General features: G+C 33.1%; 1 pseudogene; it reads right to left on the minus strand.

The window, feature by feature from the left end:
* Positions 1–2,349: 2,349 nt before the first annotated feature.
* LOC111908528 (L-type lectin-domain containing receptor kinase IX.1-like) lies at positions 2,350–16,561 on the minus strand (annotated as a pseudogene).
* Between the last annotated feature and the right edge of the window lie 515 nt (positions 16,562–17,076).

Genomic DNA, 17,076 nt, shown 5'->3' on the forward strand with positions numbered 1-17,076 from the left:
TGTTGGCTTGAGGCTGGGGAAAAGCAGTTTATGGGACCGGAGATAGTCCATCAAACTGCTGAAAAGTTGAAAATAATTAGGGAAAGAATGTTAGCAGCTCAGGATCGTCAAAAGAGCTATGCTGACAACAAGCGAAGACCGATGACTTTTGATGTTGGAGATTCGGTTTTGCTTAAAGTCTCGCCATGGAAGGGACTTATAAGATTTGGTAAAAGGGGACAATTAAGTCCAAGGTTTATTGGACCGTTTAAAGTTCTTCGGATGATTGGGAACCAAGCTTACAAGCTCGAACTACCAGAAGAACTGAATGAAATTCATAACACTTTCCATGTGTGTTATTTGAGGAAGTTCACGAGAGAAGTTCCCGACATGATTCCACTTTTGGAGTTGAGAATCGATGACAACAAAAGGTTGATTGAAGAACCAAAGGCAATCGTTGACCGAAAGACTAATAAGTTGCGACGCAAGATGGTCGAGTTAGTGCTTGTCCGATGGAAACACACGAATGGGCGGAATCTCACCTGTGAGACGGAAAGTGACATGATGGGTCGCTATCCGCATTTGTTTGTTGATGTGTGATTCCGGGGACGGAATCATTCTAAGGTGGACAGAACTGTAACATCTGTGTTTCTAGGTTTGTCATTAATGTTGATATAATAGTCTAGGTTAACCTTTGTAACCCGTTTTGAAATAATAGAAGTGTATTATTTGAGTATTATGTGTTTTGTGCTTATTTGCTTAATTATGTGATTTGATTAATTAAGAATAAAAATAAGCATCAAAAATTAAATGTAAAATAAATTGGATATCTTTACATAAATTTTGTAATGGCCGAAACGAGGTTTCCAAATATATATAGAACGCCCAAATCTGACTTCGTATGAGGAAGTTATGGTTTTCTGAAGTTTCGACTTAGCAATATGCAACCCGAATACTCAATTTGAGATCGAGCGGTTTTTAGCCGAAACAATCTAAACGAGAATCGAAGATCTCGTTAGTGGTAGCGAAGCGATAAAAAGATAGGCGAGAACGGATGTCGGATAAAGAAGTTATGAATTTATAACGGAGTTTTCCTGTCCCGGCCTACTAAAAATAAATAATAAAAATAAATTCAAAATTAGCCAACGGAGTCTAAACGAAAGTTGTAGAGCGTAGTCTCACCTACGCGTGGATATAAAGAACATCGAAAACGGAGTTCGTATGAAGAAGATATGAATTTCCAAAGTTTTTAAATAATTAATATTTATTATTTAATCTTTAATTCCGATATTATCCGAAGGGGAGTCACCGGACTTATCCGAAGTACACCCAGCGTATAGCGAAGCATGACAACGCCTCGCACTCGAGTGCTCCGATGACACATGCAGTGACGACTTCGGAGGAGTAAGCCCTGCGTAAAGGAGTACGCCCAGCGTATTGCGAGGCCTTAGCCTCCTATAAAAGGGCATGCGAGGGCAGCCTAATTCTTTTGCCAATTTCTTACTTTCTCTCTAGTTTTTTCCTCAATTTGTGTGCCAATTATACCCCGAAGCCCCGATAATATTCCTGAGCCCCGAAGCAAGTTCCGAAGCCCCGAAGATCCCGAGAAGTGTGATTCCTGAGCCGAAGCTCTGCTCGCGAGGAGCCCGATTTTTGTGAAGATCTTCCAGATCTACTGAAGAATACTACTTCTTCAAGTCGTAGTGCTGTCTGATCATCTTCTGATCATGTGAGTGTGTAGTTACTTTCTTCTAACGCATAATTATGAAGTATTTTATACGAAATACGTGTTATGTGTATAATTTTGTTGTTATATGCGTGAATGTGTATTCACTTTCTTCTATCTCATAGATCTGATTTATTCTCTTTGGAATACGTGTTATATGGGTGTGCCCCATGTGTTATGTGGAACATGTATTGATTGAACATGCTATACAGGTTTTAAACTATGGTCTGTAACGGAACATGACATCCCGAGTTTTGATTATATAATGAAAATGCATCTCTTGATGAAATGTTTTGATAAATATTATTTTATCATATTTTGTTTTGGGAACAAATTCCGCAACTCTTTTAAATCAAAAGGATTTACTCTGAAATTATTTTAAAAAGCATAAATGAAATCGGTCTTTTCTGGCCGAGATACCGGGGATGTCACACAAACATATAACAACATATATTAGGTCCACAACTAACAGACTGGATTACCCATGAGCCCAAGTATGAGTATGGTCTGCCCTTTAGGCCCACAACATATATGTGGCTTGCTCCCACTCATACATCATAAGTACAGCTTGCCCTAAAGGCCCACAACTTATATTTGATTTGCTCCCGTGCTTTTTGAACCCGAAACCGGTCAACCATACCGATTCAACTAAAAAACCGGTTTTTAAAACATTGGTTTTGTACATATATTTTGGTTCCTCGTACCAGATCCATGCTATTGTTAGTCATCGTGCCGCCACTAAAACTAACTATAGAGGCATCTGGTGCTGCATAGTACATGGCCACTGGCATCTTCACCGGAAGATTTGGTAGTGCAGCCTCGAACTTGAGCACCTGAATTGCTTGCTTGATGGAAGGCCTCACATTCCGATCAGGGTGTGCACACCATAACCCCACCATCATCAAACATTCAACTTCTTTCACATCAAATTCCATTCTCAGCATCTGATCCACACGTAAAAGCAGCTGACCCTTTCCAAGTAAATCCCAAACCCATTGCACCAATCCAAGATCAGAATTTTCGTCACCTCTATCATTCACCTTTCGCCCACAAGCAATCTCTAATACAACCACCCCAAAGCTATACACATCCGACTCTTTATTGGCCTTCACTGTTGTTATGTATTCAGGAGACATGTAACCAAGAGTTCCAGCTAAACTAGTTGTTTGTATACCCAATTCATGGTCCATGATCCTAGCCAATCCGAAGTCTCCAAGCTTCACATTGAATCCTAAATCAAGCATGATGTTGCTTGCTTTGATATCCCGATGCACCACACATTGTTCACGCTCTTCATACAGATAGAGTAACGCAAAAGCTAAACCTGTAGCGATCTTGTATCTCACAGTCCATTCAAGTGGACTTCTTTTGTTGAATAGATGAGAGCCAAGGCTTCCGTTTGGCAGAAACTCATAGACGAGCAAGAATTGTGTTTGGTCATGGCACCAACCAATGAGTTGAACCAAGTTTCGATGCCTTAACCTGCTGATGATCTTCACTTCCGTTATGTACTCTTTCTTTCCCTGTTTCGAACCCTGTGAAATCTTCTTGACTGCTATTGCGATGCCATCACGGGATAAATAGCCTTTGTAGACACACCCAAATCCTCTTTCGCCTAACTTCTGATCATCATAGAAGTTGTTGGTAGCTAAAATGAGACCCTGATAAGAAAACCTCCTAGGTGATGTTCCTCTTTCAAGATCATCGTTTATGGATGTCAAAGCGACAGTCTCTTGTGACCTTTGAAGATGATTGTTTTTTCTCCAAAAGATTACTGTACCTCCTACAAGTAGAACACTAAGTGGGATCGTTATTCCCACTGCTAGTTTCATTTTCTTATACCTATCTTCATTTTTCATCATCGATATTCAAACTTGAATTGAACTTCCAGTATCGAAGGATATGTCTCTCGATTGTTTTACCGGTGGCAGCCTAGAATCCAATTGTTACCCACTCCGGAAGAACTTCCTTCAAGTTAACTTGATATGAAAGACTCGTATTCTCTCCAGAAGTATTCTCAGCCCCATATTGCCAAGACAGGTTCAGCATCTGAGTTTCAGCATCGTAAGAGACCCAAACATCAGCGAGATCCCCGCTGTGCAAACTAGCATTCCATGTAGTGTAATTAGCTGATGTGAGCCGGTTCTTGTTTATACCTACATGTGGAAATCCAGGATCCCAACCTTCCAGGATCCCAGCCGTCTGAGTATGAATCAAAGTCAACAAAAAGTATTTTCTTTTGGTACGTGTTAGTGTAAGTTGAGTTGAACAGGCCTAAGTAACCAGCACCTGAGTTGGGTGGGATTTGGAAGCCAACTGGAGCAATAAAGAACGACAAATCCATGGCCAGGGGTTATCCGAGGTTGTGTCTCGATGATGAAAATGAAGTGAGTTGTGGAATTCGAGAGCTTCCCAGATTTGCTGTCCCATATATGTACAGTAAATATAGCTTCTCTTATGTGAATGAAGGAATTATGAAAAAAAAATGATTTTTGGATGGTTTACTTATAGGATACTCTATTTGAAACCTGTACTCGACCAAATGAAAGTATAAAATCCCTTGAATAAAAATAGATAAAAAAAATTTAATGCCTTTGAATCCAATGGCATAAAACTATCAAAGTAAGATAAAACTTTACTAATTCTAGCTTTTTAAATTTAAACTAAATTTGTCATTTACACACTAATGTAACTGGCATATAATTAAGTGTTGTGTATTTTTCCATAAAGGAATTCACCACTTAACTAGAAACAACTACAAATTAAAGATAAAAGAACAACAACTCAACCTATTGAACATTGGACTGTATGTGTTAACGGCAAAAAATCAAGAATTTTCAAAACAAAAGTGTAGTTGAATTTAGTTCCATGTAAAGCACTACAAGAGTGAACAACTAAATAAGTAGTTTATACTTGCATAAAAGTATAATAAAGTTCATTTTTTTAATCATATTTTTTTTGTTAATTGATCCTGATCAACTCTTGTTTTGCAAGTAATGTCGACTAACAAGCCCAAATGTGACATGTATGCCATTGGGTTTACTAATAATTCCAGCCCTTCTCTTTTCCCTGAATTAGTTGTCAAGCTGAGTTTTTTTCATCGATTAAGGCTACAATACCTTAGTTGTCAATATGAGTTTTTTTCATCGATTAGGACTAAAATACCTTTAATAATGCTTTGGTAACTTTTAATGTCTTTTATTTTGTAATCTAGGTATTAGTTAAACCTAATGTTTGATATTATTTTGTTTTTTTTAAAGGGACATACATGAACAACATATGTGTATTTCATACCGAAAATTCATAAGGTGACAAAAAAAAAAGCTAAATTACGATAATACCCTATGTTATAATGTTTGTAACACTCAATTCGATACGATTTCATTCTTGTTATTCAATATTTATTAAAATTGTTTTCAGTAGTTAATATATATATATATATATATATATATATATATATATATATATATATATATATATATATATATATATATATATATATATATATATATATATATATATTAATTAAATAACAGGTAAAGAAATTATTAACATGAACTATCAGAATGAATAATAATTTTATGTTATCCAAAGATGGTGAACTCCAACACTTGCAAGCAACTGTGGAAAATGTGTGTTTTCTGGTTTGGTTTTCTTTCTGTTAGTAGTACATACGGATAGTTTTGCTATAGTTAAAGTGTCAACATGTTTGGGCTTATTCTTTGTGTCCGTTATTTAAGACATTATTGTAAATTGTATTTCAAATCGACTACATTCCATTTAACTTCAGACGTCTTGATAATTGAGGGTGTGTGTTGTTATCGCTATGTTGCATATTTTTTTTTTGTTGCAGATAGAATTACTGAAACATCATGCATTATACACTGGAAATCTACCCATTTATTGCATTGTACTTTCACTTTTTTGGCTATTAGCACAATATACTTTAGATAACGATAAAAGAAATACCCAAATTACCCTCCAAGGGTCGTGCTTAGCACGGACCTCAAACTTTTCTTATATATATATATATATATATATATATATATATATATATATATATATATATATATATATGTGTGTGTGTGTGTGTGTGTGTGTTATGGTAAAATAATAGTTGGAAACAGTTGGAATAATTTACAATAGCTTGAATTAGTTTAAAATGTTTTGAAACGCTTGAAGTCGTTTAATGCTAACACAAGATTCCTTGTGTTTTACTTGTATCCCCCCCCCCCCCCCCTCCCTAAAAACATGGAAAAATAGTGAAAAAGTAGGAGTATGAACTCACCTCGAACGTGCGTTCTTGGTTGGATACGAAGTGGTAGCGGTGATCCTCAGATTAGGACTCATGTGAATAGTCGTATCCTAATAATAATTATACATGATATTGTATTTTAATTAAATAAATATTAATTTAAATAATAATCTAAATAATAATTTAAAGTGCTAGATAATACTAAATTATGTAAGAAATACTTACAAAAAGCCTTAGGAATTATTTGAAGGTGTTCTTGGGTATTCTTGAGGAAAAACTTGAAGATATGAAGGAGCTTATGAAGATTTGAAGATGGAATGATGATTTCGGTTGAAGATTTGAAGGTTGGATGAAGATCTGGGCAATATCTTATGAAGATATGAAGGTTTCGAATGTTGAGATCAAATTGAAGGTGTTTGCGGTCTAAAAGTGGAGAAATGAATTGTGTTTTCAAATTTATATATATATATATATATATATATATATATATATATATATATATATATATATATATATATATATATATATATATATAAGGGGTTTTCAGCCTTTTTGGGCCTCTAACAATGTGATTTCGGTCTTATATGACCAAGAACTCCTTGTTTTCAGTCCTAAGGTGATTCAAAATGAGATTTCGGACTACATGTTTCACAATTTAGGGTTTTTAGCCATGGCTTATTCTCATGAAAGGTTTTCGGTTTTGGTTTGGTATTAGATCCCCTAAACCGAAAACCATACATGTATTAAGTAATACCATGATTTCAGTTAAGTATTAGACTTATATTAGCCTACTTCAATATGGTTTTCCATATATACTTATATATAAGTTAAATAAGCATGCACTCTAGGCTTTCAAAGTTTTATTGCATCAAGTTATGTTGTGAATTCACTTATACTTGGTTAAGGTTTAGACTTTTATTTGAAGAAGTTTGACTTATATTGACTTCAAATAGTGGGTTGTTATAGTGTTGCCATTGGTCAGGTTCACGTTTTGCATGTTCCATCTACACACCAGTTTGCTGATATATGTACAAAGGGACTTCCTACACAGTTATTTACATATTTTCGTAACAGTTTAAGCATTTGTGAACCTACCGCTCAAACTGAGGGGGAGTGTTAGTAAACTATTTCTTCTAATTCTGTATAGTTTAGGTTTGGTATGTAATGATAGTATAGGGTCCTCATTGTAATATAATATACTGGTGTATTATTTATACGTATGGAATACATTGGAAACCTGAATGGGTATTTTCACAAACCAACATAATCCATAGTTTTCATAAATGTGGACTTGTTTGCAACTTACCTTGCTGCTATTAATTTTATGTGGATCAGTTAATCTCTAACGAGTCAAGTAAAAAAATTATGGTAAAAACTAACTATGTTTTATTTTTGTGTATGATTTTGATCGATTTTTTGTTACATTCAATGCTAAATTATGTTTTTATAGATATTTTGCAATGATGATGGAAATAGTTATATAAATATCCAATTTATGAAGCACAATCAGTTAGTTGAATGGAGGTTCTGATTCTATTAAATAATAAAAGAAAATTCTTGAAATCTTAGTTGCAACTGAAATTTGATCAAGATTTTGGGGTTATTGGAGATTTTTTGCAACATGAAAAGATAATTAAGGTAAATTTGTCTTTATATTGTTGGGTGTGTAATTCTACTATGATGAACTAATGTTTTGATTTTGATCCTGCTGGTTCTCTACATAACTTTGTTTCTTCTGGAAAATTTCTTGGTAACCGAGCAGTAAGCCAACATTATACAAGTATCATCAAAATTAAGTGAACTCTTACACAACTTTATCTTCCTTTATCAAATATCAACCGATCTATGGTGGAAAAATGACTTAGAAAGGTAACTATTTCAAAATCGTTCAAAAACGCACAATTTAAGTTTGGTTTGTTCAAAAAATACCATCAAAGTAAAGCCTTTGTAAAAAAACACCAACGAACTACATAGTTTGTTCAAATTTCACCTTATAGTAACTGGCAATTATGGTAAAAAATAATTAAAAGAAAAAAAACAAGATGAAATGACTCAAAAAGGGTAACTATGTTTCAAAATCATTCAAAAGCACCATCCAAGTTTGGACTTTTCAAAACCACCATCAAAGTAAGGATTTTATACAAACAACACCAACAAACTATATGCTTTGTTCAAATATTACCCATTAGTAACCGGCTCTTATAGGTTTAAGGATGACTTCACCTAACAATTATGACATGTCATAATAATTAGTGACAAGACATTAATTGATGTATTCCTCCATTATAAATTGATTTAGGGCTTCTTCATGAAGGAATGACTTCTTCTTCTCATCTGATTGATCTTCTTCTTCGAAATTAATGATCTCCAACTCAATATCACATGTTTTAAAGACACATAAGATATTTGATGATACAAACCCTTGTTGTTGTCGGCATCCGTATCAAATTTGGACATCAACCACGACGACTAATCCTGTCAAAAACTTCGGGGTTTTTCGCAACCAAATGACAAATTTAATCGAAATCTTCATCATGTCTTTCTCTTATGTATTTTCTATTGGATTAGTGTCTATGTCCATAACTATAATTGATATGTACTTGACCCGATTTGGCATGGTTCATTTGGGTTGCATGGCATCAGAACAATTGGATAGACAAAATGAGAAAAATGATACTTATGATTTATATTAATATATTATAAGTTCTAATATATTAATATGAAATCACATTATTTAATTAGTATTGATCAAAAATTAATTTAGAATTAATTTAGTGATCAAAAGGAACTAATTAAGTATGGAATCTTATATATATACGATAGGCCAAGTTCATTTAGGTTGGGCTAAGCTTTCATGGATAGTCCATGGAGTGTTTAACCCATGGATCCTACGGAAATGAAAGGTCATCGGTATTAGGGTTTACATGAGTGTAACCCTAATCCTCCACACTATATAAAGAGGTCCCTAGTTCATGAAATGGGCACTAGTGTGTGTACACAAGAGGGCAAAACCGATTTGGTGCAAGTATCCTTATTCTCAAGTTATTCCAAGGGTTCTTCGTGTTGTGTGCACCATTTGATGTGCAACACTTGGGGCACTAGGCTCTTAAAGGTTAAAGACATCAACCTCCATCAAAAGGCATGTCATTCTACTAGATTATTGTAGTATAGTTGTTTCATATTATGCTAGTTAGGATGAAACCTTGGAATATTGATTATTTGCATGTATAATAGAGAAAACATAGATCCAAGTTTTATAGGGTTGCATGTACACCATAGGAGTGCTAGAATGCTCAAAACCCATTATACTTGATGCAAATTGCTGAAAAATCGATTGTCTGCTGGACAGTGGACTCGCCGAGTCCACTGATGGACTCATCGAATCCATGCATAAAATCATCCAACTTGTCGAGTTGGTACATGCACTCGACGAGTTGGACCCCTAGACATCATATCTTCGAACTTGTAAACCTGTTTTTGATGTAGTAATATTCATGCTAATCCAATTTCATAGATAATTGTCAATAGATTCATGTTTTGTATTAGTTTAATGGTTAGGCTAATTTCGTGAAAATTGTTTGATTTGAATTATGGTGTTTTTATTAGTTGATTAGTAGAAAACTTATGTGATAATATGTTGTCAATCCAAATTGATCTAAATGTTGTTCATAATCTGTGTTTTTGTAACTTGTCCTCAAGTTAAATGAAAAGTCACATTTATGATTATTAAAACTCATAAGATTTCCATAAGTTATGAAAATGAAGAGTCTCTCTTTTTAAATGTTTTAAAGTCTTCCATAACTTGTCCTCAAGTTATGGAACTTGAAAAGTTTTTCATTAAAACTACTTTAAACTCAAGTTATGGAATTGAGTAGTTTTTTAAATTGTTAAAAACTTTCCCTCAAGTTTTGGAATTTGTAAAGTTTCCTCTCATGGATACTTTAATTCCAAGTTAAACCTTTATAATTTTAAAAGTTAAAATTCAACCCCTATACTATTATAATATTAATAGTTAATAGTTATATATATATATATATATATATATATATATATATATATATATATATATATATATATATATATATATACCTTAAGAAGCATTTAGCTCTAAATGCTGAATTTTAAGACGTACAAAGATTTATGCAATGTGTACAATAATTTTATACATCAAAATCTTATGCAGTCGAATAAAAGAAAAAGTCAGACGGGCCTTTGAATTGGTATTCCACATGAATCGGTGAGCCTTTGAATTGGTATTCCACATGAATCGGTCAACACCAACTACCCTTTATATTAACATCTCTTCTCTCAGTTAGGTCAGAACTCGCATGCGCACACTAGAAACCAATAACCACCATTGTCGGATTACTCACTCACCACCATCCTCCTTCTCTCACTGAAAAGTAGAAGACCTAATGAAAAAACCCATTTGCCACTGGCACCCCCATTCACCGGTCACCATCATCACAACATCGCTTACCTTCGTCGGAGGCCACCCTTCATCACTATTATTGTGGATGTTTAACCGTTAGCTTCTCCTTCCCAACTCAACAAATCATCAAATCGAGCAGGTAAGACATTTTGTACCTTTTCTTTACATCCATAAAACCTAGATCAAACGCTCCCACTACCACCACTTTCACCACCTTAAAATCAGTCACTGCAATTGGCTGTGATCTTCTACTTATGCTTTCTTATTTATTTTTTCTTCTCCATTTGCAGGTTTCAATTAGTGTGCAATATAATTGATTGGGTATCAGAATGATGGATGTAACCGAATCTTCACCTTCACCGCCATCATAGATCTCAAGATCCCCACTACCACTTATCCTTTGTCCGCCATCGGTCTCTCTGTTTCACGAGCTAGAAATCCTACTGAAAACCCTAGCCCCAGCCTGCTAATTGGCACTGTTACCACCATCCACCGCTTTCAGCATCACCATAGAACCATATAACCTTCCACCAACACATAACCAATAAGTCATTGCTACTAAAACCCTAGATCTATTTTGTACCTTTTCTTTACATCCATAAAACCTAGATCGGACGCTCCCGCTACCACCACTTTCACCACCTTCAAATCAGTCACTACAATTGGCTATGATCTTCTACTTATGCTTTATTATTTATTTTGTCTTCTCCATTTGTAGGTTTCAATTTGTGTGCAATATACTTGATTGGATATCAGAATGATGGATGTAACTGAATCTTCACCTTCACCGCCATCATAGATCTCAAGATCCCCACTACCACTTCTCCTTTGTCTGCCATCGGTCTCTCTGTTTCATGAGCTAGAAATCCTACTGAAAACCCTAGCCCCAGCCTGCTGACTGGCACTGTTACCACCATCCACCACTTTCAGCATCACCAGAGAACCATATAACCTTCCACCAGCACATAACCAATAATCCGTTGCTACTAAAACCCTAGATCGAGAAACCGACGACCTTTATTTCTTTCCCTGTCTCACTCACTCATCTCATATTGTTCATCTTTTTTGTAGGGAACCAAGAATGGTTAAAATGAGGAAACCCGACTTCAAAAAGGTGAAATCAGCCAAATTGAGGCACCATCTTATCCCCATTCTGCAATTTTTGTTTTTATAGTGTCTTTTGAGCTTTATTGTTTTTTCTTCTATGTGAAGCTCTTTGTCCAGGAGATGAAAGTGGAAAAGATACCACTAGGTCAATATTTATTAGTTGGAGTTTTCTATGTAGCAAATAAACATATCACATTCATGTTACCTCTTTTCTACTAGATTTGGGGTTGGTAAACACCATGGTTTTAATCATGTTAATTTTTCGAATTAGGACTTATGAACACCTATACATGTTATACAAACGATGTTGTTGTTGTTTTTTTTTTTGCGTTTTTTACTTCATAACTCTTGAAATAGGGTTTTATGATTTCCCAGCTTGATTATTGGTATCTCAGGTTCGATTTTGTCTTGATTAAAATATTAGAATTTACATGATGTATTTGGTGTTATAAGGTGCGCATTTTTTTTGTTTTTTAATATGTGATTATTGGTGTTATAAGATTCACATGATGTACTTGGTTTTATGAAATAGGGTTTTTTTAATGTGATAATTTTTATGAAAACTGATCACAAGACATATCCAGAACTGTTACAAAATTAGACCAAAATACCCCTGTCATTTGGGTGCAGCTACATCAGTGAATCCGTTTACTATTTTGTTGCATTGAGGATTAGTTATAGCAACAACCTGAATTTTGTAATCATAGTCATGTAGCTGATGGAAAATTTGACCCAAATACCACTGTAATTGGATGATATCACTAAAAAATAATGTTTTTGCTACATATAGGGCGTGGTAGAGAATGTTTAGGTATAATCAACAAAATTGAGGATAACTAGGAAACTATATATTCTTGCCTATTGGATTTCCTCCCCTGTTTGAGTATTTTAACCCTCTCAATGCATCCCTTATTTTGGATTTCTCACCATGGGTCTTCATGATTCAAATGCTATTCGAATTAAGTAAACAAGTTGGCTACTAGCTTTTCATACCCCAAATCCAGAAAGAAAGATCAAGTCTAACGTAGTCCTTTGGTTCAGTCAATTTTTGGAATCTAACAAACATTTTCACTTCTCTTTTGGATAAAAATGAAGGTAAGATGTCACAAAAATATAACTACATTCATATTTCTTACATTTTTTATTGTCAATTTTGTATGTTTGGTGATGATATCTAATAGCCTTTCTGATGTGACATGAAGCAGCTCATGGGTTAGTGACAAGACATCGAGGTAAATTACCGTTTTGGTGACATATTTGCAATTTCTAACATTTTTGGAAATAGATAAACGCATGTTGTACCTGGTCTTTTTAATTTATTTGGGGCTAATTGCAAGAAATAACATAATATTTTCATTTCTTTTTTATTATAGAATCCTACTTTTAATGTGTAACGTTAAGAGCTAACTTACTTACATATATGAGACCGAAAAAGCACATTTATACTGAAAAACCGATTATAGAAACTAAATTGATGTTTCTTGCAAACTCATTCAATGAAAGAAAAATCCTATAGTTTGTAGCCTATAATGATCCATGGATTATATTAGAAACAAGTGTTATATCTCATTGTCTCTTCTTGATTATTTTTTATAAATTTAATAGAATTTTATTGATTATTTTTTGCAGGTGTAACAGAAGTGTTTAGATTTTTTATTGTTTAGGATCTATGGAGAAGAAAATGTCAAAATGATTTCTTTCTTTTGCCCTTGACAACATTCGCAAGATAAAAGTAACATATTGAGTTAATTTTTTTTTCATTTTATTTTATTGTTAACTTCTATTTGTCTTTCTTATTTGTTAACTTATGTATTTTTTTTCAAATATTCATTTTTTAAGCAACACTAAGTTGGGTTATATTTTAAATGAAGTGAAAAGTTGAGGTGATGAAGTAGTTGCATAATAATTTTGAAATTACTCTTTTGGAAATGGATGGGTTTGATAGAAAATTTTTTATCTTATCTCTTTTTTCAAATATAGATGGTATATATTTTTGTAGGATATATAAGTTACTAAGTTCATACATTTATCCTAATATTTAACTATCAGGTAGTATTTCATATAAGTTCTGGTTAAGTGGTGGTGTGTGAAAGGAGGGAGGTATCTAGAGGGTGTGAGTTGCTTTGGTGGAGAAAAAGGGGTATCCACGTAATACACATGAAAAAAATAAAAAAAAATGGTAACCTTTAAGATACTGTAATAATAGGATGTTATAATAAAAAAAATATACGAAAATGGGTTGATATTTTTGCATTTAACAATTATGCAATAATAGGATGTTATAATAAAAAAAAATATACGAAAATGGGTTGATATTTTTGCATTTAACAATTATGCAAGTTTATTTGCCACAAAGATTGTACATCAATCCTTTCAATTGAATTTTCCCATGATGATCAAGCAATTCAGGCACAACATTTGGCACGTTACAACACTACCTATGTGAAGAAGATTCAAATTTCAAGAGTACGAACAACCAAAAGTTTTAAGCTACTGAGTGTTGAAATCTACAAAAACAATAAAAAGCTTTTAGTGTATCAAAACTAATTTATAAGGTGAAATATTTTAATATTTGTTTATTATTTATTTTTTGTTTGTAGTTTGTATTTTTTTACTAAATAAATATATCTATACTAATAAAAGAGTAGTCTTTTTGCCAAGTGTCATAATATTAGAACTCCTAATTAATATGATGTCACTTGTCATTCTATTAATTCTCTATTTTAAATTCATTAAACCTCCTAATTAATGTGATGTTATTTGTCAATCTATTTATTCTTTATTTTAAATTTTAAATTTTATATTATTGATTTCATTAGTCCACAAATAAAAAGAATCTAATATATATGATAAATTAATTCCACATATTTATTTGAATCAATAATTATAATTTTACATAACTAATAAAAAATCTCTTAATTAATAATGTATTTAAAATTTTATATAAAATAATTGATTAATAATTTTGAATTTTTTACTATGAATATTTAATTAATTTTGTAACCGTGGTTTCCACGGGTTATAAACTAGTTTATAATAAATGAGTAATATTTAATACAAACGGCATTTGCTTTGTGATTTTTCAATGCCTTAGTGATAACACTTTTCTATTTTGTTTCGTCATTAATTTATAGTAATTAAGTTAATTACTATAAAAGAGCTAAACATGTTCTGAATCCAAAAATATTGTATTAACAAAATATTTTAATTTGATGAAATATTGTCAACAATGTAAAACACTTAACTATTTGGGCAAACAATTTAAGGGAATATGACTTATTAAGGTAATTAACTTTTCAGTATGTTCACATCTGGGTAACTATCTTTTTTTTATACACATCTAGGTAACAAACTTGGTGAAAGTGTTCACATATGACCATTATGACCTGCTATAGCAGGTTAAATCCTAGATGTGAAAACTTTTAACAAGTTCGTTACCTATATGTGTACAAAAAAAAGTAGTTACCCAAATATAAACAAAACCAAAAGTAAAAATTAAATTACACGAATGCTCCCTGTGGTTTAGGGGAATTCTTTTTTTTGGTCCCTAACTTATTTTTTTTAACTTGGATGGTCCCTACTATTTATTTTTGTTGCGCGTTTGGTCCTGTGTTACCTAAAAAGACTATTGTGCCCTTATTAATTTACTTTTTAAGTAGTTTTCTTATTTATGTATTTATTTTTTACATATTTAAAAAAATTAATAGACCACACATATTTGTGTGGTCTATTAATTTTTTTAAATATGTAAAAAATAAATACATAAATAACAAAATTAATTAAAAAATAAATTAATAAGGGCACAATAGTCTTTTTAGGTAAGACAGTGACCAAACGTGCAACAAAAATAAACAGTAGGGACCATTCAAGTTAAAAAAATAAGTTAGGGACTAAAAACACAAATTCCCCCAAACTATAGGGACCATTCGTGTAATTTAATTTTTATTTTTCGTTTAGTTCATATTTAGGTAACTAATTTTTTTGTACACATCTAGGTAACGAACTTCTTGAAAGCGTTCACATCTAGGATTTAACCTGCTATAGCAGGACATAATGGTCATATGTGAACATTTCCAACAAATTTGTTACCTAAATGTGTACAAAAAAAATAGTTACCTAGATGTAAACATACCGAAAAGTAAATTACCTTGATAAGTCATATTCCCAACAATTTAATTGCCTTTAGAAACTAATTTTGAAAGAAACTATTTGTCTTTAGAAATTAATTTTTGAAATAACTATTCGTACTCGTCGCTTGGCGCGGGTAAACGGCTAGTGTGTGTGTGTGTGTATATATATATATATATATATATATATATATATATATATATATATATATAGAGAGAGAGAGAGAGAGAGAGCTAGCTTCAGGTGTTTAATGTATCTATTGTGTTGTTGTATGCATAAATGTGAGCCAATCAAAATTTAAAATATAAATAAATAATTAAATAAATAAATAAGGATAAATAAGTAATTTGATAATCAGTTTCCACAAATAATATCCTATAAGTGTGGTAACTATTGACTTTATCTGCCTAGGTTTTCTCCATCGGCTTTTTAAAATCACCACCTATTCGATCCCAACCATTACTGCAGATGTTGAAGGGCACAACACAACCATAATTAGCATCATCACCGACGGTCCTTCACCACTCGTCGCCTTCATCTACCAACGTCGGCCAGCGGGCAGAATCAACTGCAAGGCTCGATTTGATACGAGCAGATGCAATTGCGTTGTGAAGAGGCATCATGGATTCAACCATTCCCAATGCCCCAACAATCCTGAAGAATAACACCACAAAGTTTAAATCAATTTCGCAGAATTTAGAAATAGGGTTGGTTGTAGTGCGTGTTTCGGTGTGTTTTTTTATATGTGTAATCGGTAAAGCATCTACTTTGAAGCTGCATGAGGGAGTGTTCTTGTAGATGACAAAAATGAAGAAATAGGTACATGTTTTGGCGCTAGGGTTCTTGAAATTATGGTGGTTTGAGATGCGATTGTTCGCATACGAGACATTAACGCTGATCTGCTTGCAGATGCAATTGCGCTGTGAAGAGGCATCATTGAGGATATGAGTGCAAGCCTAGATTTTCAACTCTGAATCTTAGATCGTTCGCATGTAAGAAGTTTGCAATATCTCAATTTTGACTTTTCTGTTTGAGCATTCAATGGAGAATATCCTTAGATCGATCCAGTTAAATTCAAAGCCCGATTTCATTCGCTCCGATTATCACACTACCAACCGCGAATTCAATACCATTTGTTCCGAATGTAATCACAATTCTGATTTTGACTTTTTATTGATTGACAATCCAAATTGAGATACAATGCAGTTCATGCGTTCATCATCTTTTCATCATAGGACTTTGAGATTTGCTTTCAACAAACATATATGCAAGAATATTTTTATTGACTTTAACAACTTCTTGTAGAATAACCATAAAAAGGTAAGAATGTTCTGATCTTTTGGTTCTCGGTTTTATTATATAATAAGTGGAGAATGTTCTGATCCATTGTTTTGACAAAAATTTAGTGGAATGTTGATGGGTTTTGGCTTTGATTGTTCTTCATAGAAA

The sequence above is a fragment of the Lactuca sativa genome, chromosome 6, assembly GCF_002870075.4.
Source record: "Lactuca sativa cultivar Salinas chromosome 6, Lsat_Salinas_v11, whole genome shotgun sequence".
NCBI lineage: Eukaryota > Viridiplantae > Streptophyta > Magnoliopsida > Asterales > Asteraceae > Lactuca > Lactuca sativa.